The sequence below is a fragment of the Carassius carassius genome, chromosome 31 (genome assembly GCF_963082965.1).
Source record: "Carassius carassius chromosome 31, fCarCar2.1, whole genome shotgun sequence".
Taxonomy (NCBI): domain Eukaryota; kingdom Metazoa; phylum Chordata; class Actinopteri; order Cypriniformes; family Cyprinidae; genus Carassius; species Carassius carassius.
In genome coordinates, this window is record NC_081785.1 from 15665244 (window position 1) to 15691978 (window position 26735).

The window sequence follows — 26735 nt, forward strand, 5'->3', positions numbered from 1 at the left end:
CTGCAACATTCTATCAATGTAAAGTCTCCCTGCTAAATAAACATTAATCATAAAAAAAATAGTACTAGTACACTAGTACAGAGTCGATAGCCACAGCCACATCAGATCCTTCAGCCCTTCACACTTATTCACAGTCACCTGGATACTGAAGCACTCCACCTGCTGTCACATGTGTGCATCAACTTACCTGGCTTCTCTTGCTGGATACTTACCAGTTCATCTGCTCAGCTCTCCAGGTCCATCTCCACCTGCTCGAGCTAAGCTATACTCAGAACTTCTCAGATATAGCCTTACCTATGATCATTGTTTTCTCCTCTTCCAATGCTTTGATAAATAAACCTTGTTGAATTGCTGCGTTATATTTTTGTCATTCTTTTCTGTATGCTGATAACATTATGGAGGATTTTTCTCTTTTTTGTTAGATATGAATTATTGAGCCAGTAGCTCGGAATTCTATTTATAAACAATATTCTTTATGTTTTTAGGACTTAAGCCTTAAAATGCATGCAAGAAACGCATTACCTTACCTTCTAATGCTTTTGACATATTCTATGATCAGAACTGTAGAATTGTGTTCAATCTGAAGAAAGGCTAAGGTTTACAGTTTCACTCAAATCACAAAAGTCAGTCACCAGTAATCATCTGTCAGCTCTCAGCTGTGACTGGTTTGCAATCTCTCTGCTGTGGCTGTCTTATCTCATAGTGGGGATATTTTTTTTGGACTGCTGCTTGAACCCTGGATGACGGCCATAAACAGCAGAACACTATTCTCCCATTATTTGTTCATATGACAGGACAACATGCTGGGAAGATACCTCTCTGGGCTTTTTAAAGCTACTTTAGGTGGCAAAAGTCAAGAGTGTTACAAACACGCCAGGTTCCACCTCCACGCAATAACTACGCACGCCCTCACCGGAATACTAAGCACATCCACCTGATCCTCATCACCACCCAATCACCTCAGCACCATAAAAACCACACACATGCACTCAATCGATGTCCGGTCTCGTTCGCGACAAGGTCTTACCTGTATGCTAACTCTAAGGACTAACTCTTCTTCTACTTACCTCTCTCCAGCGATTCTCCGAAGATCCAGATCCCCAGTGTGTGTGTGTGTGTGTGGTTCACCTTCCTCCTCTGACGTCTTCACCCAGCCTGCACGGATCCATCGCTCACTCCACCCTACACTACCTGCTCCTCTGCTTGTGTCTGTTCAATAAACCATTCTGTCTGTTACTCCTCAGCCTCCCGAGTAATCCGTAACAGAAGACCGGACCAACACCGCCAGGCACAAGCATGAGCCTCACGGACCCCTTTCAAGATCTGGTTAATGCACTCCGAAGGACACTCACGGCTACAACTGCATCACCAACACCAGCGAGCACTTCCGTCAACGATGCCAGCACTTCCTCACCTTCCGTTCAGGCCAGTCCCATGGCCCGGCCAGCGCCCTACTCTGGTGCGGCAGAGGAATGCAGCGGTTTCCTCCTACAATGCTCACTGGTCCTGGAGATGCAACCGCACTTGTACCCCACTGAGAGATCTAAGGTAGCCTTTGTAATTTCTCAACTACAAGGTAAAGCACTACTGTGGGCAGATTCAATATGGACTCAAAATAACCCAGTTATCCAGTCTTATTCCAGCTTCATCGACCATTTCCGTGAAGTTTTCGGCAGACCAGCTTGGGACTCTTCCATTGGTGAGAAGCTGTATAATCTCAAACAGGGGAAAATGTCTGTCAATGAATATGCCCTTCAGTTTAGGACTCTAGCGGCCTCCAGTGGATGGAATGAAAAGGCTTTACTGACTACCTACCGTCAGGGATTGGAACCTCGAGTGCGGTTGTATCTCGCTGCATATGAGGACACAATCGGGCTAGAACAATTCATCCAGCTGTCCATGCGCTTCGCCACTCGTATGCAGTCGTACCTCGAAGAGCACCAGGGCCAGGCGTATTCCTCTACGCCACTCTGCCGACCAGAGGCCGTCAGCTCCCCAGAACCAGCCAGTGAACCCATGCTATTAGACTCCTATCGTCTCACTATGACTGAATGACAAAGATGGCTGGCCCAGAATCTGTGCCTCTGCTGTGCAGCCCCAGGGCATGCCATCGCTGTATGCCCCGTCCCTCCTCCTCGTCCCATGGTGAGGGCCATTCTCCCTTCAAGATACCAAATGAAACCACTCACCACTGTTGTGACACTTACTGCTGCTGACATATCTCTTCCAGTTTCCGCCCTCCTCGATTCTGGGTCACCTTCCCCTGAACCTCTTCCAGTCTGTTCCACATCAATAGAGAGCCCAGTGGAAAACCAATCCATCGCCATCCCTCACTGCTACGCCCCCTTCAGTGATGTTTTCTGCCCCAAACGGGCCTCCAAGCTGCCTCCACACCGGCCGTGGGACTGTGCAATCGATCTGCTGCTGGGTGAACCAGTGCCTAAAGGAAGGATATACCCCCTATCCATTCCTGAGGAAAAGGCCATAGAGGAGTACATCAAGGAGGCGCTGGCTCAGGGTTATATTCGTCCATCGACCTCCCTTGCTGCTTCTAGTTTCTTCTTTGTGGAGAAAAAGGACGGAGGTTTAAGATCATGCATTGATTATCGGGCTCTCAACAATATAACAGTGAAGTTCAGGTACCCACTTCCCCTTGTCCCAGCTGCCTTGGAACATCTCCGTGGTGCCACTGTGTTCACCAAGTTGGACCTCCGCAGCACCTACAACCTCATCCGGATACGAGAGGGGGACGAGTGGAAGACCGCCTTCATAACCTCTACAGGCCACTATGAATACTGTGTGATGCCATATGGACTTGTTAACGCCCCCTCAGTATTCCAGGACTTCATCCACGAGGTGCTCCGGGAGTTCCTCCACAAGTTCGTCCTAGTCTACATTGATGATATCCTCATCTACTCCCGGAGCCTGGCAGAACATCAACGCCACGTTGCGAAGGTCCTGCAACGCCTGAGGGCCTACCAACTGTATCTCAAGGCCGAAAAGTGCTCTTTCCATCAGCCCTCAGTGCAGTTCCTTGGTTACAACATCAGCAGCAGTGGCATCCGGATGGACGAGGGGAAGGTAAACGCCGTCAGAGATTGGCCCACTCCAACCACCATCAAGGATTTACAGCGGTTCCTTGGCTTTGCCAACTTCTATAGACGTTTATACAAAACTTCAGTACCATCACCAGCCCTCTCACCAGTCTCCTCCGTAACAAACCCAAATCTCTCTCCTGGACTCCTGCCGCCACAGAGGCCTTCCACATCCTTAAGGAGGCCTTTACGACCGCCCCACTCCTGGTCCATCCCGATCCCGACCGACCCTTCGTCGTGGAAGTCGACGCCTCGACCACCGGAGTGGGAGCGGTCCTTTCTCAGCAGCAGGGGAATCCCAGTCGCCTCCACCCAATGCCCCTTATTCTCCCGGAAACTCAACCCGACAGAGGTCAACTATGATATCGGCAACCGGGAACTGTTGGCCATCAAATTGGCCTTGGAAGAATGGAGGCATTGGTTGGAGGGAGCCAAACACCCCTTTCTGATCCTAACAGATCATAAGAACTTAAAGTATCTTCGAGTGGCCAAAAGATTAAATCCGAGACAAGCCTGCTGGGCGTTATTCTTCACCCACTTCCATTTCACCATCTCATACCGCCCAGGGGTGAAAAATGTGAAGGCTGACGCCCTCTCCAGGTGTTACGCCCCCGAAGAGAATCCCAAAACCATTCTTCCAGAAAGAGTCATCGTCTCTCCTATTACCTGGTCCGCTGAGACCCTTCCTCCTACCGAACCTACCACCAACACCCCACCGGGTTGCCCACCGGAACTTCAGTATATTCCCAGGACACGGCGCACTCCACTCATACACTCCGCTCACACATCGCTTGGCACTGGTCACCCGTGGGTCAATGAAACCCTCTCGTTGCTGAAGGAATGCTTCTGGTGGCCCAACATGGCCTCGGATGTCAGGAAGTATGTGAATGGATGTACAAGCTGCGCCATATCCAAAAGCCCTCGCCATCTTCCATCAGGCAAGCTTCATCCTCTGCCCATTCCCAATCGCCAGTGGTCACACCTAGGGGGGGACTTCATAACCGATCTTCCTCCTTCAGATAACAATACCTGTATTCTTCCCATAGTGGATAGATTTTCTAAATCCTGTCGTCTTCTTCCTGTGAAGGGTCTGCCCACGGCCATGGAAATGGCTGAACTGTTATTTAATCATGTCTTCACGTACTTCGGCATCCCAGAGGATATCGTCTCAGACCGAGGCCCCCAGTTCATCTCCCGGGTATGGAAGGCTTTCCACTCACTCCTAGGTGTGGCCATCAGCCTGTCCTCCGGGTACCATCCCCAGTCAAACGGGCAGATGGAGAGGAAGGTTCAGGAGATTGGACGCTTCCTCCGTACCTTCTGTCACAGCCACCAGAACTCCTGGAACCAGTTCCTTGGGTGGGCCGAGTACGCACAAAACTCCCTTCGTCAACCTACCACCGGACTCACTCCATTCCAGTGCGTACTTGGCTACCAACGACCTCTATTCCCCTGGTCAGGTGAACCCTCGGATGTCCCCGCCATCGACTACTGGTTCTGGGAGAGCGAGAGGGTATGGGGTGCAGCACACCACCAACTCCAGCGGGCTTTATGCAGACATAGAACGACAGCCGACCTTCGCCGATCAGAGGCCCCAACGTACCAACCCGGTCAGAAGGTCTGGCTGTCCACCCGGGACATCCGCCTGCGTCTGCCCTGCCGCAAGCTAAGTCCCAGATTCATTGGCCCATTCACCATCATCCAGCAGATCAATCTGGTCACATACCCTATACTACCTGCTCCTCTGCTTGTGTCTGTTCAATAAACCATTCTGTCTGTTACTCCTCAGCCTCCCGAGTGATCCATAACAAAGAGAGGTGTTTCGTAGTCTACTTTAGCCGTGGGTACAGAGGAGAGGTTGGCATCATTTTTCCTGTTTCCTTTAAAGATTCATAGCTCCAAATTCTTCAGCAGTGCAATGGATGAATGCATAAAAAGGATGTGACACTTCTGGAAAAAAAAGGTGCTTTTAAAAGAATGCTGGAGTGCCAAAGCTTCACCCTACTTTTCAAAATAGCCCCTCGCACATTGTTCATTGCAGCATTGTTCAAAGATTTTGAGGTCACAGTTTAGATTAAGTTTGGTGTCTAATTCTGATAAGTTTATGTAGGGATGTAAATCAAAGCGTTTGTTTTGTATTGTTTTAGGGGCAGTGCACATGAGTTTGTATCAGAGAATCTCTGTACTATTGTAGAGTCTGGAAAATGCTGGCCTATTTTTTTGTTTCCCATGGGATATTCACAGACTTCCCTAGTTTTTTAGTTTTTTTTCATGAGAAATTCATGATCTTGCATGTGTTGTTTTTGTCTTTTTGACAGTTGCTGTGAGCCAGTGTCCTATCCTGCAGCATTGCAGCATTGAACAAACAATAATACTTATAATAAACAGTCTGAGAGATTCAGCGCTGGAAACTCAACAGAATTGCAAAGAAAATAGCAAATGACAATGATTAAGAAGAACTGACAGACAGGACAAACAGACAACACAAAGAATGATACAGAGACAAAGTTGCAAATTAAAAGAGCAGGCTAAAGAACTACCATAGCATAAGCATAAACAGGAAGTTATTGTCCACTGCTTAATGTTTTCACCCAAATACAATAGCCAAAATTTGCACCAAACAACAGTTTTGAGGAAGAAATAAGGCACTTGTTTGAAAATGAATGGAGGAAATTGCAGTACTAAACATAGAGGCTCTAAGAATGTATTTTAATTTAAAGAGCTAATCAGACCTCTTTGCTTATATCCAAGTATAAATCCGATTTAAAAAACTAAATATTCATTGTTGAGCCAAAATTCTGAACCCCACTGTATGTTTTTTTGTTTCCTCATTTAGTTAGACAGGAGCAGTACATGCAAAACTGGGAATTGCTGTTAGGGATTGAACCAAGATGACTGCAAGGTGGACTAACTAACTCATAAAAGGCACCAAAGTACTTGCACATCATATATCTTAGCTTCATATATGAAGCTTTTAGCAGCAGGTTAAACGTTGTGATTTCACTTTTTTAGACTCTGCATACCTCTCACAATCTCTGCTTGTATCTTCACGAAGAACATTTGCCCATAAAATCAAGCATGTCAGATAGCCTTTTGGAAAGAGCACATCAGATGCTATCGCTTATTGGGTATTGCTTTCACCTTTTATTGTGGTGGCCACACACAGAACCCCAGATGGTGGTGTTATCTTCTAAACATCAGGCAGCACAATAGAGCCCAACATCAAATCAGATTGCATTGCTGGAGGAGGCTGATTAAACAGATATTAATTTCCTCATGCCACACCTTTTGCTGTTAGCATAACAGCTCTAATAGGTCAAAGTCAGAATGGCGGCTTGAAAAAATCTAGATGCAAATGACTTTGAATTGCCACTTTTTTGGAACACTTAGAAAATATCTGGTCAAGTTACTGCTGATGATTGTGTGTGTGTGTGTGTGTGTGTGCCCAAAGAGCAAGAATGTGTTTAAATATGATAATTTAGAAGTAGTGCATTCAGTGAAGGCTTTTTAGAAAAAGTGCCTTTAGCAACTTTTTTGCGAATTCATACGTTGCTTCTTACATGTTTCACAACAATCTGCTCCAGAATCATATTTTGTGTAAACAGGAATAAAACTTGTTGATGTTTTACTGACATTCATTGAGGGTATGTCAACTTCATTTCAGTTGGGTTGGTTTCCAAAGTGTTTTCTTTATACACATTATCATGCATGGGTGTGTGTAATATGATATCAGATGTCGTTGTGGTTTGACTGGCTGCTCTGACATCTCCCAACGTGAAATTTGACGTTTTGAATTTTGTTACATACTGTAGAGAGGTTCATGCAAACGTTGGCCAGAAGATTTCGTTACATACTGTAGAGAGGTTCATGCTAACGTTGGCCAGAAGATCGCTCAGGATTCAGGAATGCTCCGTTGTTTCAAGGACTACTTGGGTAACTGTGACGGTGGGGTGAAGGAAGGACTGGAAACAATAGCGATTTAGACGATTTAATGAAATTAAATAAACAAACAGGAAAAAGACAATTATGCTGGTAAGACGACAATCCAAGATGGTGGTGAGGTGGTGAGAAATCCGGATGGTGACGGTGAGAAGGCAGCAGGAGAGGATGGCACAGGAACTGCGGGGAATAGAGCCGAAGGTAAGTATTTGTGGCTGAGTGGAAGTGCGTAGAGTGGATGAGGTTCCGGGAAAACACGAACATCCAAAACGCAGACAACACTGAAGCCAAACAAACAGGGTAAGCGACATTAAACAACGATCTCACAAACACAAGACGTGAGACAAGCCAATATATAGGGAATGAGTAGTGAGTGACAGCTGCTGCTGATGACAATTAACGGAGATGCCCACAAACTAATCAGTGCAGACGCAAAACACACAGACTTCACCACACAAAGTGCAAATACCCAGAGATCACGGTTACCAACTGTGACAGTACCCCCCCCCCCCCTCTAAGAGCTCCTCTTGGAGTTCCCAGAAGGGCCTACCTGCTGATTGTATTCATCAATAAGGGAGTGATCCAATATGTCCCTAGCAGGTACCCAACTCCTCTCCTCCGGACCGTAACCTTCCCCTCCGTCTTGAGTCCAGAATACGATTAACCTTTTCTTAAAAAGAATAAGTCGGTTCCCCATCTATGAGACGCGGCGGCGGGGGAACCGGAGTAGGTGGATTAATACGTGCATAAAACACGGGTTTAATTTTGGACACATGAAAGGCGGGATGTATTCTCCTATACGCTGGAGGTAGTTTGAGGCGGACTGTCCTAATGATTTTGGTGATAGTAAACGGGCCAATAAATTTGGGAGCTAATTTATTAGAGACGGAATGCAGAGGAATGTTACTGGTAGAAAGCCACACCTTTTGACCCACAACGTAAACGGGAGGCTTTGACCGGTGGCGATCGGCCTTGGCCTTTGCCTAAGTGCGCTCCCTCACCCGGAGCAGAGTCTCGCAGGCTCTGGTACAGGTGCGGTGGCACCTCTGAACAAATGCGTGAGCGGAGGGGATCGCGACTTCAGATTCCAAACTGGGAAAAACCGGTGGCTGGTAACCTAAACTGCACTGAAACGGAGAAAGACCCGTAGCTGACACTGGCAACGAATTGTGGGCGTACTCCACCATAGAGAGTTGTTGACTCCAGGAAGAAGGATTCTTGGAGACCAAACATCGCAACGTCCTCTCTAAATCTTGGTTGGCTCGCTCAGATTGTCTGTTACTTTGGGGAAGATAACCCAAAGATAAGCTAACCGACGCTCCTAGCAATTTACAAAACTCTTTCCAAAATTTGGATATGAATTGAGATCCCCTGTCAGAAACCATGTCTACCGGGATGCCATGAAGCCGAAAGACGTGATCTAGGACAGTGACCGCTGTCTCCTTGGCTGTAGGTAATTTGGGCAAGGGAATGAAATGTGCCGCCTTCGAAAATCGGTCCACTACGGTCAAAACGACCATCATGCCTTTAGAGGGCGGGAGGGCGGTAACAAAATCTAGTGCGATGTGGGACCAGGGTCTCGAAGGGACAGACAGCGGCTGAAGAAGCCCATCAGGAGGCCGGTTAGATGACTTAACACTGGCACAAACTGAGCAAGCCAAAACAAAATCGCGGACGTCACGAGCCATACGTGGCCATCAGAATCGTTGTTTAACCAACCCATTAGTTCTACTTATCCCTGGGTAACAAGCTACATTAGAACAATGACCCCACTGGACAACCTCGGACCTTAACTCCTCCGGCACAAATAAACGGTTCGGTGGACAACCGGACGGAGGCGTTACCCCTTGTAAGGCCGTCTTGACCTTCGACTCGACCTCCCATACGAGTGCTGAGACCACTAACTTCTCAGGTAAAATACACTCGGGAGTCACCGGGTAGACGGAGGGATCAAAAAGACGTGATAAAGAGTCGGGTTTGACATTTTTGGAACCCGGGCAGTATGATAAAATAAACTCAAAGCGACCGAAAAAAAGTGCCCACCGAGCCTGCCTGGAATTGAGTCTTTTGGCAGTTCTAATGTACTCTAAATTCTTATGATCGGTCCAAACAATAAAAGGTACCCCTAAACCTTCCAGCCAGTGATGCCACTCCTCTAACGCTAATTTGACGGCCAACAACTCTCTATTGCCAATGTCATAATTACGTTCAGCAGGAGATAATCGTTGAGAGAAAAACGCGCAAGGATGTACCTTATCGTCCGCAGCAGCACGTTGGGACAACACTGCTCCTACCCCCACCTCTGACGCGTCGACCTCCACCACGAACTGCCGTGTGGGATCAGGAGCCATAAGGATGGCACGTTCCACTGGCACGCGGCCGCCAGGGTGCGGAATTCGATGGAATAATCCATGACAGATGACGTGCCTTGACGAAGTTCTGAGAGCTCCTCCGAGAGGGCGTGGAACGAGGCACAACACGGATGTTGATTTTCCCACACCGCCGTCCCCCATAGGGCGGCCTTGTCCAACAGCAACGTGAGCGTAAACGCCACTTTGGATTCCTCGGTGGCGAAGGTGCGGGGCTGCAAAGCGAAATGCATAGAACATTTATTCAAGAAAGTTCTGCAAAAGGCTGGCTCACCGGAGTAGCTTTCAGGCGCCGGAAGTCACGGCTCTGGCCGGAAGTGATCCTGGGGGGTTTCCCGGGGGACGGGCGGTGCAGGCAATGCGATGGGCGCAGTGGGAGAGGTGAGCTGATGGATCTGCTGGGTGAGCTCGGACACCTGTGCCACCCGTGCTTGGACAGCGCGTCCCGTGATGCTCTCCTGCTGCTGATCCATACGTTTCACACTGTGGTGCATAAAGTCCGTGAGGGTGTTGGTGCTCGCTGCTTCCATAGTGGTGAGATCGTTCTGTGACAGTGGGGTGAAGGAACGACTGGAAACAATAGCGATTTAGACGATTTAATGAAAATAAATAAACAAACAGGAAAAAGACAATGATGCTGGGAAGACGACAATCCAAGATGGTGGTGAGGTGGTGAGGAATCCGGATGGTGACGGTGAGAAGGCAGCAGGAGAGGATGGCACAGGAACTGCGGGGAATAGAGCCGAAGGTAAGTATTTGTGGCTGAGTGGAAGTGCGTAGAGTGGATGAGGTTCCGGGAAAACACTAACATCCAAAACGCAGACAACACTGAAGCCAAACAAACAGGGTAAGCAACATTAAACAATGATCTCACAAACACAAGAAGTGAGACAAGCCAATATATAGGGAATGAGTAATGAGTGACAGCTGCTGCTGATGACAATTAACGGAGACGCCCACAAACTAATCAGTGCAGACGCGAAACACACAGACTTCACCACAAAGTGCAAATACCCAGAGATCACGGTTACCAACCGTGACAGTAACATGCAAGCTCAGCTGAAATAATACTCATTAGGATGTGTTTCTGTGTATGTGAAGATTAGTGATGGGAAATCCATTTCTTTTTTGCGGACTGGTTCTTTCAGACAGTTAAAAAAAAGGGTTCACTGGTTCTTTTATGCTGGAGCATAATGACGTCATTCATGATGACGTAATGTCTATCGTCCTGCCCGGGATGAAAATACACCCAAAAACATTCAAACATATAAAGTCAATAATCATTACTTAAGTCAGTTAAAACATCTTCACCATGATCTGAAAAGTTTCTTACAATTAAGTTTTGCAACTAAAGCACCCAAATAACAGGTACAGGCAGTGATGTGCAAAAAAAGGATATTTTGAAGATACAAAGTGAATAAATTAGTCCTCATCAGCAAAGAAATCATGATCCACTTACCATGCATAATCCATTGCGATTTATTTGTTATTAAAAAAACTTACGTTTTAACAGACTGGCCCCCTCATTCAAGTCCTCGGTTTACGTGCGCTCATAACATCAGCACAAAATCAGCTGTCCAAAATAACTAGTTTGGTTCAGACGGTGCTGTGTCACACTGAATTACGCATGCACAGTATCATCAGCTCTTTGGTTCTCAAATCAGACAAACAGTATCCAAAAGAAACAGTTCTCGGTTCAGTGTACTGGTGATCTGAAAACCATTGCAACTGATTCTTGACTCTGTAATGAGATCAATATTCGAAAACCGCAAAAGCGATTCAAAAGGATCATTGTTTATTTAATACAAACTCAATTTGTGAATGTGTCATCATTAACTAAAATTAGAGTACAGGTATTTCATGAATCATTCCTTGTTTCCTATTAAACATACTGTCTATTATTATGGTCCAACATCTCTGCCTAGATCATAAATACCCTTTTAGCCTATACATAACAGATTCCTCAACTAAACCCACAAAGTCCTTAAAGACATGCAGATACGTTCATCTTAAAAATAAATAAACAAACAAAATGAGTAATATTTCTAAAATGTGTCTTTTGTTTCATCAGTTGTTTCAAAACTATAATGAAGCCAAGCCAAACACATCCTCATATAATGATATGACATTCGTAAACATTCAGTTATAATTAAGTCATAAATATATTTCCAATATGTTCTATATTATTATCTCACTTTCTGATGTTCAACAAAATACCAGACTAACATGCTTTTTGTCATCTTAAAAAATTACACAAATGCACAGTATCATCAGCTCATCAGTTCTCTGATTAAACAAACCATTCTCGGTTGAGTATCCTGGTGATCCGAAAACCATTGCAACCAATTCTTGACTCAAGAATGAGAACCACGCTAGCAGTAGGCATATGTGTTTGTTAGTACACAGTCCGCTGCACAAACGGTCAGTATATCAGCTGCTCTGCTTGTGCTTATCATCAGTTCTATTTTCACAACAGTTCAGTCTGTGTAGTGTTGGAGTAATTTATAACTCCAGGATATTGGTTTATTTCAAGTCAGAGGGAGTTTCAAAAAGTTAATAACTTAAGTAATTTGTGGATTAGTGCCTACTGGAGATGCTAACAGTTTCAAACGATCCGTTCGCAAAAATCACTAGTGAACACCCTCATCTCATGCAAATGGACCTCAAATGCACCTCCAGTCAAAAGAACAGGGTTTGATATAAGTTGTGTTAACAGATGTTGGGTTTTTAAAGCTCATTTCTGTCATCGTTTACAAGCCTGCTATTGTTTTTTAACATGTATGACTTTAACAAGTATTTGATTTTCAGTTGACTTGTTTTTGAAGTGTAGCTCTTGTGTTTTGCTCAATGGAGTGTTGTAGCTAGCTTGCATCTCGTCTCACTCCTGCCCTGTCATTTAAAGATCTATAAAGAACAGCAGGTGCACTGGCCTCAGATCAGAGTTGCCAACAGCATGAGAGAGATTGATTAGAGCCATTGGTTCTCTTACGAGAGTTCTCTCGTACTGCGTCTTAGCTAAGACGCTACGGGAAAAGTCTCTTTTCACGAAATACTGAAGCAAAAAATTATCCTTAATTTTGAATTTTTGTAAAGCGTATTTGCAGCAGTACACAGCCATAGGCGAGACGGCTCTCTCGCTCATTGGCTGCTCTGCAGCAAGTGCACAGCCTATCGAGCGCAGGCTGATGCAAAATATCAGACCAATTAGGACGCTTCGCGCCCATCACGCCACTTCCCGCCAAAACGGGAGTGGCTCAACCCTATAAAAGGAGCTCGAAAAGGCTGACTCACCTGATTTTTCCTCTCTTCAGCGAAGCTCACCCATCGCTGGATCACGGAGGAAGCAAGCGCCGTCTGAGAGGCATATCAGCGGGACGAGCCATTCTGAAGCTGCTGGCCTTCGCCGCCTTCCACTGCCGTTCCTGCTGCGCTGTCCGGCGCCTATATCCTTTCAATTCTGTTATATCCAGCTGTTCTTTATGCGTGTGTGTGTGTTCGCCCTGCGTAAAAGGGTTCACACTCGTAAAAGAGCTTGCGTCTTTTTTAAGATGCCTTCCTGCGGCTCGTCAGAGCCCCACTCAGCGAGGGAGACCGGTACGTCATCTGTGTCTCCTGCCTGGGTGAAGATCATGCAGCGCTCGCGCTCGCTGACGGTGGATGCCCTCACTGCGAGCTGTTGCCATGGTGACTCTGAGGACTCGCTTGGCTTTTTCTCTGAGCCTGCATTCTCCGCTGCGCTGAGGTGCCGCACTCTGCTAGCTTCGGGCAGTGAGGTCTGGGCGAGCTCCGAGGATCTCGCACCTTCTGCTCAGAAGCCCAGCAAACGAGCTGACATCGAGAAGGAGCCGAGGCGAGTGCTCACGCTGGCCGCGACGAGTCTCGGCCTCGAGTGGTCTGCACCAGCGCCCCCCCTCTCGTTCCCGGCTGGACGGTAGTTTACTTTCGGATGAGCGTACTTCTCAAAAAACGAAAGCGGTGTTGCCATCTAAAGCCTGCTGCATGACGTCACCTCTGCTCACGCGAATCTTCTGCTGCTGAGCAGGCTGCGTCTGCACTGCACACGATGGCTGCTTCATCGAAGCGCCGGTGTACGAGTTCCGCTGTGGCCGAGCTCTCACCCAAGCGCACCGCTGTTTCAGTTCCAGGAATTGTGATTGTCTCAGCGTTTTCTGCAACGCGCAAGCCTGCACAGTTGCCCGCTTGCCTGCACACAAAAGCCGTTATCACAACAGCTTCAGCAACGCAGCTCGAGACCCCCGTTCTCGCTCTACCGGCCATCGCCCCGCGCCGCGGGGACCACGGCAGAGGATTACGGTGGGGTCGGGAGCCCCGAAGCCATCCTAGGAAAGCGTCGGTGTACGAGTCGCCGCGGCGGAACTCTCACCTAAGCGCGCCGCTGTTTCAATTCCAGGGATTTTGACTGTTTCAGCGTCTTTTGCAATGCGCAAGCCTGTACGGTGGCCAGATATTTCCAGATAACCAGATATTTCCCGAAAAAGGTGTAATTTCTGGTGTCCCGGCCACAGCCGATGGTGCTATAAATGTAGTGACGATGCCCACTGCTCAGTGCCCATCTCCACATATAAGCACAGCCCTTCACAGGGCTCGCGCCCATAAAAGCGACTCAGGTCGATCGCGCGCACTGCATAGTAAACATGCCCACTCCTCAGTGCCCACAATCACTATGTCACACGCGTCATGTGCTTTCTGTAAAAACGAAACCCGCGCACGTTCGTCCGGCCATGGCCGATGGTGCTATAAATGTAGTGACGATGCCCACTCCTCAGTGCCCATCTCCGCATGTAAGCACAGCCCTGCACACAGGGCTCGCGCCTATAAGATCGACTCAGATCGGTCACACGCTCCACATAGTAAACGTGCCCACTCCTCAGTGCCCACAAACACTATGTTACACACGGCGCGTGGTTTCTGTAAAAACGAAACCTGTGCACGTACACTCTGCCCAGGCAGACAGCGAGTCGAAAGCAGTAAATGTGCACACTTGCAGCCCACAGTTACTCGCAGACATCACGAGTCCCACGGGACCCGCTCAGCCCTCCCTCAATCGGTTAAGCGCCGGGACGGGGTCGAGGAGGAGCGAACTGCCCGCTGTGATCAGCGCGCTCCCCGCCTCAAATGCCACAGGCGTAACGCCCATGTTACAGCACACCGAAGCGCCGCCGTTGCTCAGTCAACAGAGCGCGCTTCGCATCCAGCCCTTAGCCATTCATGCAGATGCATGTTCAGCGCTTCCAGGGGTTTTCGGATTGGGTGCTAGGCATTATAAGGAGAGGTTACTCGCTACAGTTTTTTCGACGCCCTCCCCGCTATTAGCGTGCGTCGAAACCACGGTCAAAACAGAAGTAGCACGCATACTTCGGGCCGAAATATCAAAACTGTTGAGCAGAGGGGCTGTAGAGCCTGTGTCTCAAGCTCAAAGCGAGGGGGGGCTGTACAGCAGATACTTTCTAGTGCCCAAGAGAGACGGGGGTCTCAGGCCCGTACTGGACCTAAGACAGCTGAACAAGGCATTGGTGAAACGCAGTTTCAGAATGCTTACGACCAGGAAGCTCCTCGCGCATATTTGCAGAGGAGACTGGTTCATGTCAATAGATCTGAAGACGCGTATTTTCAAATACAGATGGCGTCAAGTCACAGGCGATATTTGAGATTCGCCTTCGAGGGCCAGGCATACCAGTTTGCAGTCCTGCCGTTCGGCTTGTCCGTAGCTCCTTGTACGTTTACGAGGTGCATGGACGCAGCGCTCGCTCCTCTCAGACTCAGAGGCATGCGAGTGCTGAACTATTTGGATGACTGGCTGATTCTGGCTCAATCACGAGCGGAGCTCGTGGAGCACAGGGCCGTTTTACTCGATCACCTCGAGAAACTCGGTCTCAGTGTCAACTGGACGAAGAGTCGCTGAACCCCAGTCAGACAATACTGTTTTGGGTTTAGTTCTGGATTCACGTTCCATGACGGCGCTGCTGTCACCACAGCGCGCATTGGGCATTCAGCACGCGGCGAGTTCTCTCCGCTGCGGCGCGACCGTTTCGCTCAGAGAATGTCAGAGGATGCTGGGTCTCATGGCCTCAGCATCTCCGGTTCTGCAGTTGGGCCTGCTCCGCATGCGGCCCCTGCAGTTCTGGCTGAAAGCGCGGGTACCGCGTCGACTGTGTCTCAGGGTCAATCCTGGACAGCAAACGACTGGTACCAATCAGGTGTAAGCCTGGGGACTTCCTCGAAAGTGAAGATGGTGTCGACGGACGCCTCCACTTCGGGATGGGGAGCGCTGCTCGAGGGCAGACCGTCCTTTGGCCTGTGGTCAGAACGGGAAAGGCTCCAACATATCAACTGTCTGGAAATGCTGGCAGAGGAGAATGCGCTGACGCGCTTTTGTCCCCGAATCAAGGGACACCACGTCTTTGTCCGTTCGGACGACATGTCTGTGGTGTCCTACAGAAATCGCCAGGGCGGTCTCGGGTCCCGAAACCTGTACAGGTTGGCAGAACGCCTCCTGGTTCGGGCTCAGCGCAACTTGCGCTCGCTGAGGGCAGTTCATGTGCCTGGGCTACAGAATCTGGGTCCAGACAGGCTGTCCAGAAGCAACATTCCCATGGGCAAATGGTCTCTACACCTGCAAACAGTCCGGCTGTTGTGGGAGAGATTTGGCAGGGCGGAGGTGGACCTCTTCGCGTCCCACCAAAACGCTCACTGCACCGCGTTCTTTTCCAAGGACGAAAGCGCGCTGTCACGGAGATGGCCGTGCTGCCCGCTTTATGCTTTCCCTCCCGTCTCCCTCCTTCCGCAGGTGATAGAACGGGTGAGAGAAACGAGATGTTCAATACTGCTTGTAGCACCTTTTTGGAAGAACCAACCATGGTTCCCAGATTTGATGCAGTTAGCAGACATCGCCCCGTGGCCAGTACCGTTGAGGAGGGACCCCCTCTCGCAGGCCAGGGGCTTGATTTGGCACCCTCAACCGGAGTTGTGGTCCCTCCATGTGTGGGCGCTCAACGGTTACCCGCTGATATCTCAGTGGGAGTGCTAAATACCATCACTAAGTCTAGAGCTCTGTCGACACGACGGCTGTATGCCTCGAAGTGGTCGGTGTTCTCCAGCTGGTGCACGGCTCGGGGATGTTCACCCCTTAGTTGTGAGGTGACGGAGGTTCTCTCCTTCCTACAGGAGCTGTTGGATAAGGGCAGAGCCCCATCCACGCTCAAAGTTTATGTGGCGGCCATCGCAGCATTTTCTGAACAGCGCTCGGTCAGTCAATAGGAAGGAACGGTTTGGTCATCCGCTTCCTTAGAGGAGCTAGGAGGCTGAATCCTCCCAGACCTCCGTCAGTCCCTATATGGGACCTCGCGGCGGTTTTGGAGGCCATGAAGGGTCCCCCTTCTGAGCCTATCCAATCGATTAGCTTCCAGCATCTGTCGTTCAAGACAGTATTCTTGTTGGCTCTCGCTTCAGTGAAGCGTGTGGGTGACCTGCACGCGCTCTCGGTGAGCCTGTCGTGCTTGGAGTTTGGGCCTAATGACTCAAGGGTCATACTCAAACCTAGGCATGGTTATGTGCCGAAGTCCCTCAACACGCCGTTTCGGGCTCAGGTTATTGCCCTGTCTGCCCTGTCGGTGTCAGGAGAGGATGGAGACTCGAGTCTTCTTTGCCCTGTTAGGGTTTTAAGAGCTTATGTGTCTCGCTCCGCTGTCTTTCGACAGACTGAGCAGCTGTTTGTCTCGTTCAGTGGACGTTCCAAGGGAATGGCTGTTTCGAGACAGACTCTATCCAGATGGATAGTTGACGCCATAGCGTTAGCTTACGCTTCCAGGGGCCTTCAGTGCCCACTGGGCGTCAGAGCACACTCCACAAGGGGCGCCGCCTCGTCGTGGGCGTGGTCTACTGGGATCTCCTTGCAGGATATATGTATGGCAGCAGGTTGGGCCTCGCCGTCTGCATTTATCAGGTTCTATAACCTGGAGGTTCCCGCCTTGCAAGCAAGGCTGCTGTCGTTATAGCCGAGTTCGTGAGCATTATGCGCTGCCGACTGTTATATGGGCAGTATTGCGTAAGACCCGCATTGCCAAATTGGTCAGGCCTTGCCTCGACTGTGTGATGTTATATTGCCGCATCTACGGGTGCTCCTAGATATTAGACGGAGGGCCCCCCCCCCTTCATGTCCTGGACTCTCTGTGAGTTCCTCGGGTGACTGTGCACTGTAAATCCTGGGCGTTGCTTCAGGTTTATTGGTGTGTGATCCCTGCGCGCACGGCGTTTTACATGGGGTTCCCGTAGCGTCTTAGCTAAGACGCAGTACGAGAGAACTCTCGTAAGAGAACGTACTTGGTTACTAACGTAACCTCGGTTCTCTCTAGAAGAGGGAACGAGTACTGCGTTCTCTGCCGTGCGTACGATTCACTCTGGTTCGCTTCGGCGATGAAATAAATCAGGTGAGTCAGCCTTTTCGAGCTCCTTTTATAGGGTTGAGCCACACCCGTTTCGGCGGGAAGTGGCGTGATGGGCGCGAAGCGTCCTAATTGGTCTGATATTGCATCAGCCTGCGCTCGATAGGCTGTGCACTTGCTGCAGAGCAGCCAATGAGCGAGCGAGCCGTCTCGCCTATGGCTGTGTACTGCTGCAAATGCGCTTTACAAAAATTCAAAATTAAGGATAATTTTTTGCTTCAGTATTTCGTGAAAAGAGACTTTTCCCTTAGCGTCTTAGCTAAGACGCAGTACTCGTTCCCTCTTCTAGAGAGAACCGAGGTTACGTTAGTAACCGAGTACGTTTTCTGCAAACACTCAACATCACACTGTTTTATAAATATATACAAATGTTTAAGCATACTCATTTTGGAGAGGACAGCAGGTGAGTAATTTCAGAATAATTTACACCGTAATCAGCATCTGGGTTCATTGTTGTGCTCAATAGTCTTGGAAAAGATGTGGTTTTACTTAGCGAGAATTATGAAGCAGATGCTTAATGATAGCAGTTAATGTTTCAGATGCAAGCAGATCTTTGAGTTGAAAAAAGAGGCTTTGAGAGGGTAGACTGCAGGAGTTCTCTGTGGATTTTTGTGCATCTGCTGCTTTGATTTACTGTGGTAAAGAAGTAAAGTGCAGTTCATGCAGGAAGGATTTGTTGTATGAATTCATAAGAAGGGCTGTAGGGGTTGCACAGATGCTGGGAATGGAGCAAATCGTTTGGCAACCATGAAAGTTGAGTAAAGAGAAGAATGATGTGAAGGTTTGAGTGCACTCGCACACTTCAATCTGTAAATATGTACATGTGTTTGCATGTATTTGCCTGTTCTGAGCTCTCTCTTATCCCAAAATCCTCCTACTGCACTTTTTGAGAGTGGACTGGCACACAAAAATCATGCTCATGTGTGCCTCAAACCATCTCTGCATGTCAGGTCATACAAACCAGTCTGGCTTTTGCTCCTGCCATTCTTCACCACGCCAAGTCCGTTTAACCCACTTGACCTGATGCCAACTTCTGCCAGCTTAGCCTGTGCCATTCCAAGCTCTCCATCCCCAAAGTCAATCCCTCTAAACCAAAGTCCTTTCCTCTGTCACATTACTATTCTAGACCTCACTGCTCCAAACGGCTCATTGTACAAACTACAGCACTGCTTAAATGTCATTTTTGTATCATTAGCTTTTTCTTAGGGTGTTTAAGATACAGTATGTGTCACTTCCATTTGCAAATGTCATGACTTTTACTTCCAGACGCCCCTACTGATTGGTCTCTTTCAACTGTAATCCCTTTAAAGGCGGCATTAAAACTCATACATGCTTGATTGTGCCCCAGCTTACTGCCACACTGCTGGCATCTGTGAGATTTGCAGAACACCAGGGGCTCAATGCAAATCAAAGTTTTGGGGCTAAATTATGGAGTGAGAATCATGCCAAAACCTCACACACACACACACAAAACGTGTTTTACTCTCACCCAACGATTCACAAACAAACTCAGTGTGGTTTGCAAATACAAAACATCACTCACAAACTAATGCATTTTGTTCTGCCAATAAAAACGTAGCTATCAAACAAATACAGTATGTTTTACATATACAAAGAAACGTATTTCTTCAATGACAAAAATATCCTCCAAGTACAAACTAAAATCTTTCAAGTAAAAAAAAAAAATCCTTCAATTAAAAAAAAAAATCCTTCAAGTACAAATAAAATCCTTCAAGTACAAAACAAAATTCTACAAGTACGAAAAACTGTCACGTGACTTTTGGCACTAATTTTTCGCCTTGCTGATCCACACGCAAATGCCTTCAGATCCACACACATGCTAGTAAACTGTAATGTAATTCGCACTCCACAGCGACAAATAACAACCCCTTCAGGCTGATTTTTCACCAGCAATGACTGCAAACTCACCTGTTGGCCGCTCATCGTGTCCAAAACGTCCCTCACGCTAGCGTTTCTTCTTCTCTTCTGTTTCCATGTCGGTGGCGGCGCCAAGCAAGTCGCTAACAGCGCCACCTGCTGTTGTGGAGTGCGAATTACAGTTTGACAGAATGACAGTTTACTAGCATGTGTGTGGATCTGAAGGCATTTGCGTGTGGATCAGCAAGGCGAAAAATTAGTGCCAAGTCACGTGACAGTTTTTCGTACTTGTAGAATTTTGTTTTGTACTTGAAGGTTTTTTTTTTTAATTGAAGGATTTTTTTTTTAATTGAAGGATTTTTTTTGTACTTGAAAGATTTTAGTTTGTACTTGGAGGATATTTTTGTCATTGAAGAAATACGTTTCTTTGTATATGTAAAACATACTGTATTTGTTTGATAGCTATGGTTTTTTATTTTCAGAACAAAATGCATTAGTTTGTGAGTGATGTTTTGTATTTGCAAACCACACTGAGTTTGTTTGTGAATCGTTGGGTGTGAGTAAAACACGTTTTGTGTGTGTGTGAGGTTTTGGCATGATTCTCATTCTACACTAAATTGCTTGTTTCTATTGTATTGTCACTGAGCTGACTGTCTTGATTTGCAATTACACAGTAAGGTGCCAATAGAGTTTTGTCTGTTTTTGTTGCTGAATTATGATGGTGTGTGTGCAGTCTTATAGGAAACAAAAGTCAAAATGTGATCTTTTTAATGTCTTGATTGTTTTTCTTAGACCAGCAATTTTCAAACTGAGGTCCGAGCCCCCCAAGGGTCTTCCGGTTGTTAACCTTAATGTGTTAAACATGCAATTAATAACACAACATATTTACAAAATGAAAATACATTTACAAAATGGTTTATTAATGTTACATTTTTCATTCTGGTTTCTAAATACTGTTCAAAAGCCATGTGATTAATAATATAATGTTCATATATTGTGTTGAGACATTGTTACAGTGCCCTTTTAACATAATTTAATATCAGACACAAAGTCTCCAAGTGAATGAAAGAAAGAATAAATTTTATACTGTTGTGTGTGTGTATATAAATATAAAAATCATTTATTCTCCATATATATATATATATATATATATATATATATATATATATATATATGGAGAATAAATGATTTTTCTCTAACATTACATTATATGGAATGAATGAATATTTGTATACATCTGTGTGACGAGTGGGGCGGGACTCGAGACCGGTGGGTCAAACAGGTGTCGCTCATCTCCAATCACTCCACCGGCCTCGCTCTGTTCCCACGTCTCTCGGCCCCGCCCCACTCGTCACAATTTATTATATAAAATTTGTATATAATATATATAATTGTAAGGGGAATGAATGAATGAATGAACGAATTAATGCATATGCATACATACCTTTCATTTGTTTGTTCCTTTATTTATTGTAACAGAGCTGACGAGATGAGAGGCGTGCAGATCCATGTGCAAGCTATATTAATAATCAAGGTAAAAAACACAGGCATGGTTGAACAACAACAAATAGGTATGGCCCAGGCCAGGAAAAAGAATATTCCTAGGGCTAACGTGGGTCTTAGATCGGCGAACAGTATCCAGAGGACATGACAAAAGGGGTAATCCAATAAAAACAGTCAGGTCAGGGAACAGACAAAAAGACAACACAAAAAAACTAGACTAAGACTAAACTGGAATAGAGAAACACAAAAAGGCTCAGTAAAGCAGCTAACACTTTGGGAGTGATAAATGCAGAACAATACACAGAAGTTTGAAAGGGATCTGAGTGAGTGTTATATAGTGAATGTGTGATTGGTTCCAGGTGTGTTCAATCAGTGCTGTGTGCAATCAGTGCAATAGGTGATGGAATATGTAGTCTGGGATGAGATGCAACAGTTTGTGTAGTGCGATAGTCAATGTAATGGAAAGATTACCTCTGGTGGTGATCGGATGGAAGTTCAGGGACTGGATTTGTGACATTTATGCTTATTCATTTGTAAGACTGGAGCCGGACCGTCTGGAGTGAGGGACGACTTCTCCCTAAGAAAACAAAGGACTTTCCTGATAATTAACATTTGAACACTCTCTTGAATACCCTCCTGCATAAGTAACAGTGCCATCGGAGACGCACCACACCTAGGAGTTCACACCTAACCATCTCACTCCCTCCACTTAGTTTCACTCAGAATTGCCAATAGTATAATATTCTACATCAATGCAAGTGATATTTACAGTCATGTTTGGTGTCATTTGAATTGTCTCAGGGCGACTGGTACAATGGTCTCAACCTTAGAAAAGTAGACTAAAAGATAATACAGATCCTAAGAGTTAAGAGATATTTTTATTACTGTAATGGGAGTGGCCTTTTCCATGGTCTTCCATGTAAATTACCTTCTGTTCCCACTGAGGTGTAAACTACCCTGGTCTGGGACCAGACTTAATCAAATTCCAATTGTTAGTTTCTGTCTTCATCTCGGGGGATGTTTGTCTTGGTCTGAGGTATTTAAAGGATTACAGCAAAAGGATCATGGCGATTCTGTGGCCAGAAAGCCCGTAGTGTGTTGAATGTCTCTTCACTATATGTATTTTCAGGCCAGGTATACCTATTTTACTTTTAGATGCATGTTTGAGAATTTGATGTTTTGAATTGATATGATTTGACATGTTTGAATTGGATATGTAATTGGCCGAATAAATATTTACCTGACTGATAATAAATTGTTACATTTAATTTTTATTCTGTTTTACTCTGTAATTATTGACTCTAGTAGATTACGTTGTATCCTTGTAAGCAACATGAGCACCCGAATGAATCAGTTAATATAAAAGTAAAAAGTTAACTAGAATAATCAAATGTCAGAAGAATACTAATTAAAAAGGCATACAACCAATTTGCATATCAACCTAAATTCAAGGTCATACTAAAATGGAGTCAGATTAAATAATAAAATGGAGTAAGATTTGAGTTTAACCTAAAATGAATAACTCTACGTGCTGACGGTCTAAGACCGAACACACAAAAAAACCTTCATCCAGCACCGGATACCTTCCTTGGGCCGAGTGCCTGGACCTTACACATTCACTTATGAATTTAACAAACAAACAATAAATAAATAATCGATTAATAATCAGATTTTACAAGATATCTGTTATCAGAAGTCAGATACTTCAATATGAAAAAAACTAAATATTATTAAAAAGAAATAAAAGATCTAAGTATAATAAGTAATAATAAGTCATTATTAAAAAATATGTATATTTATATTATTATTATTTTTTTCTTAGCTATGCTTTGCACAGTCATTTTATGTCATCATTTGTCTCATTGGTGTCTGATTAAGGAATTTTACAAGAAACATCTGAGATGAAGTGAATCCTTAAATGAAACTCATCTGAGAGCAGCCTATGAGCAATAGATTATAGTCAGGGGTGTTGTGTTTTGGGGCAGGTTGCATTTAGGACACAGGGTGAAGGATGAGGACAGACCCAGAAACCCCCTTGGCTCCCTCCACAAAACCCCAAACAAGCAGTCACTGCCCCCCAAGGACCACAGATATTCCTGGCAAACTCTGTCTTTCATCTGCAGAGTTTATTTTGCTGTACTGGCACTGATGACAGAATCGCTTCTTGTCTGAGTCATGGGTGTTTGATTTAGGCCTGTGTTTGCTTTCTAAAGGTGAGCGCAGAGGTTGTCTTTGAGCATGGGTGGCTGGGAAACAATTGGTCCCGGCGAACAGAACAGAGGTGTTAAAAGCTTTATAGTTCATCAGCAAACTCTTCAAAGGCTTTCGGTCAAGGGTGCATGAAAGTGAGATGGATTTGACATGCGTGTGGCTGCACACGTCTGATGTGGATGAAAGATTGTGGCATTAGATGAGAAATATTATTTAGCACTGAAGAGCTTGGTAGGGATAAGTAACCACTCTGCTGAATAAAACAGTATTATAAGTACTTCATTTTTTACAGCATGTTATGTTTTGGATGCCAGTGTATCGTTGTTCCTATCAGGCTGCTTCACTAGCCTAACGAGCAAGAAATACTTGGTCATCCAGCTTCATCATCAAGAGAACAGTAAAGTAAGTTCCTCTTCAGCAACTCGAGCTGCACCGGAGAAGACTTTGGGAATGCCTCCAGCATGACTGGCTCTGAATCACATGTGTAATCAGTCCAATAGAGGGGCAAGACATCATAGGCAGGTGACATAAGAGACCAGGAAGCTTAAAAGCATATGCGGTGAGATCGGCTTCAGCCTTCTGTCATTCAGCAAGTGCTCTGTGTGTGTGTCAGTCTGATATTCATGTGTGAGTCTTATTTTGTGTTGTTTGTCTCAAAATGTCAAAAGCACAAGTCAAGACCAAACACCTAAAAAAGGGCGAGCACAGGCAATGTTTCAGGTTGTGTGTTCCTCCCTGTCCACGTTGCATTACAGGCAGGGATACACACAGTTTGTGTGTTGTCTGCCAGGGGGCGGCGCATGCTCTCTTGAGAGCCGACTCCCTGCACTGCGAGCGGCTTCCCCTGCATGTTCTCCGCTCTCATAAGGCTCTCTTTATGGAGGGAGCCTGTGCTAGCATTCCCAGTGGTGCTGGTCCCACTTCCGATGTGGCGGAATGAAGACAGGCAAGTCCCTATCTTCTTCCTCACCCTCCAGATCCAACCCCTGATCCCTTGGATCGGAAGGATGCTCGGTGGCAGAGAGGCACTTGAGGCTGACTCTGTCAGATATGAAAGCGAAAGGCAGGGTCTGCCTCATGCCTTCTGGGCTGTTCGGTGTTCCAGCGGTTCCTCCCTCATCACTCTCTAGCTCCGGGGGCTGCTGGGCGAAAGCGACCTCCTCCGAGTGCCAGCCCCTCATACAGAGAGGCACAAAAGCATGCCAAATGTGTCTCAGTGGGTCCTGCATGATGTAGAGAGAGGCTACAGATTCCAGTTTGGTTCTCCACCGCCTTGTTTCAATGAGGTTATTCCCACTCTGGTGATCCCCGAGCAGGTTCTGGTCATGGAACAAGAAGTAGACACTCTCTTGAGGAAGGAGGCCATCGAGGTGGTCCCTCCTCATGAAAGAGAGTCTGGGTTCTACAGGCGGTACATCATAGTTCCAAAGAACGATGGAGGGTTGCTTCCTATTTTAGATCTGCATCAGTTGAACCGCTCAGTCATACAACTGAAGTTCAGGATGCTCACACTCAAAGAGGTCTTGTCTCAGATCCTGTCTGAGAACTGGTTTGTCACAATCGATCTAAAAGACACATACTACCATATATCCATCCTTTCCACAGGAATTTCCTTAGGTTTGCTTCTGGGGGCAAAGCATACCAATATCGGGTTCTTCCCTTTGGCCTTGCATTCTCACCCCGCACTTTCGACAAGTATGTGAATGCAGCTCTGGCTCCATTGTGACTCCTGGGCAACTGCATACTGAACAACACTGACGATCCTCAATCAGATTAGATGGTGGTTTGACATCGAGATGTCATTCTCCCCCACTTGAGAGAGCTGGGGTTAAGACTAAATGCCAAGAAAAGTGTGCTTTCTCCATTACAGAGGACCACTTATCTAGGCGTGGTGTGGGATTCGACCAGGATGCAAGCACGTATGTCACCTGCTCGGATCGAGTCGATCCTCACTGCAGTCGCGAGAGTCAGAGAAGGCTGGTCACTCACTTTCAAGCAGTTTCAGAAACTGCTGGGTCAGATGGTAGTTGCATCCAACATGATACATCTTGGCCTGCTGTACATGAGACCCCTACTGTGGTGGCTCCAGACCAATAGGTTCTCCCTGAGGGAACACCCACTTCGCATGATCAAGGTCATGTGGCGATGCCTAAGTGCCTTAGGCATGTGGAGGAAACCTTGGTTATTGTCTCAGGACCCGTTGCTGGGAGCCCCTTGTCACAGCGTAAAGCTAGTGACGGACGGACTCCACCCTGAATGTGTATGTGTCGGCCTTTGATGCCTACCATTTCCCTCTCGGTGGCCAGTCATTGGGCAGACACCCCCTAGTTACACTGTACAAATGCTAGTGTTTTTATTTATTTACAGGTATAAATGGAAACGTCATGCTTTTTAACCTGTTAACCTGTTTTTCATTTCTTCAGGGACAGTATTGTTTGTGTTCGTTATGGAATAACTCAAGCTCAGAAAATTGCGTCTTGGTAGTAAAAAAACAATCAATGTGAATGCCGTCTATATGAATAGAGTGTAATTATTGTCTTTATGGCGCATTTGTATAATTACCATCTCTATAACTGGCCATCAGCACATCGACACGTGATAACTGTATATATGAGCAGAAATCAGTGTAAATGCTGTATTTTTAGCAATCTCAGGATATACTGTAATTTGCATACATTGTTAAATTATTTTTTTATTTTTATTTATTTTTATTACTCAATTATTCATTGTGACGAGTGGGGCGGGGCCGAGGGATGTGGGAACATGAGTGAGGCCGGTGGAGTGATTGGGAAATCCGCTACACCTGCGACCCACCACCGGTCTTGAGTCCCACAGAGGAGATGGAAGGATATAAAACTGGAGCGACGACAGTGAAGGACGAGAGAGGACCAGGCCTGGGCTTTTAGTTGTGTTTTGGTTTTTATTTTGCGCGCATCAGTCGTCCGTGAAGGGCTGGTGCGCTGTTTTGTGTTTATTTTGAATTATTAAATGTCGTTTGGTTCTTCCGGATGAATATGAAGGTTTAATTCATTACAGTGGTGCCGAAACCCGGGAGAAGGAGGGACGCGCTGCTGAAGATCCCTCGCCGCTGTGGTGAATCCGCGGTGCCATCGAGCAGGCGAGGAGGATGCCGCCATGGACGCTCGAGGCGGTGGACTGGAGCGAGTTGCCGGGGACGGGCGAGCTCGCTGCCGACCGCCCACGATAGGGAGGGGCGGCTGCCGTCCATGTGGGAGCGGAGGAGTCGGCGCCGTTCGCCAGGGGGCCGGAGCCTGCTG

At 46.6% G+C, this 26735-nt stretch overlaps 1 protein-coding gene across 2 annotated transcripts in view; it reads left to right on the top strand.

Annotated features, from left to right (window-relative positions):
* LOC132111641 (disintegrin and metalloproteinase domain-containing protein 12-like) overlaps window positions 1-26735 on the top strand; it is a 105349-nt gene that overhangs the window by 52905 nt on the left and 25709 nt on the right. The window lies entirely within an intron of this gene.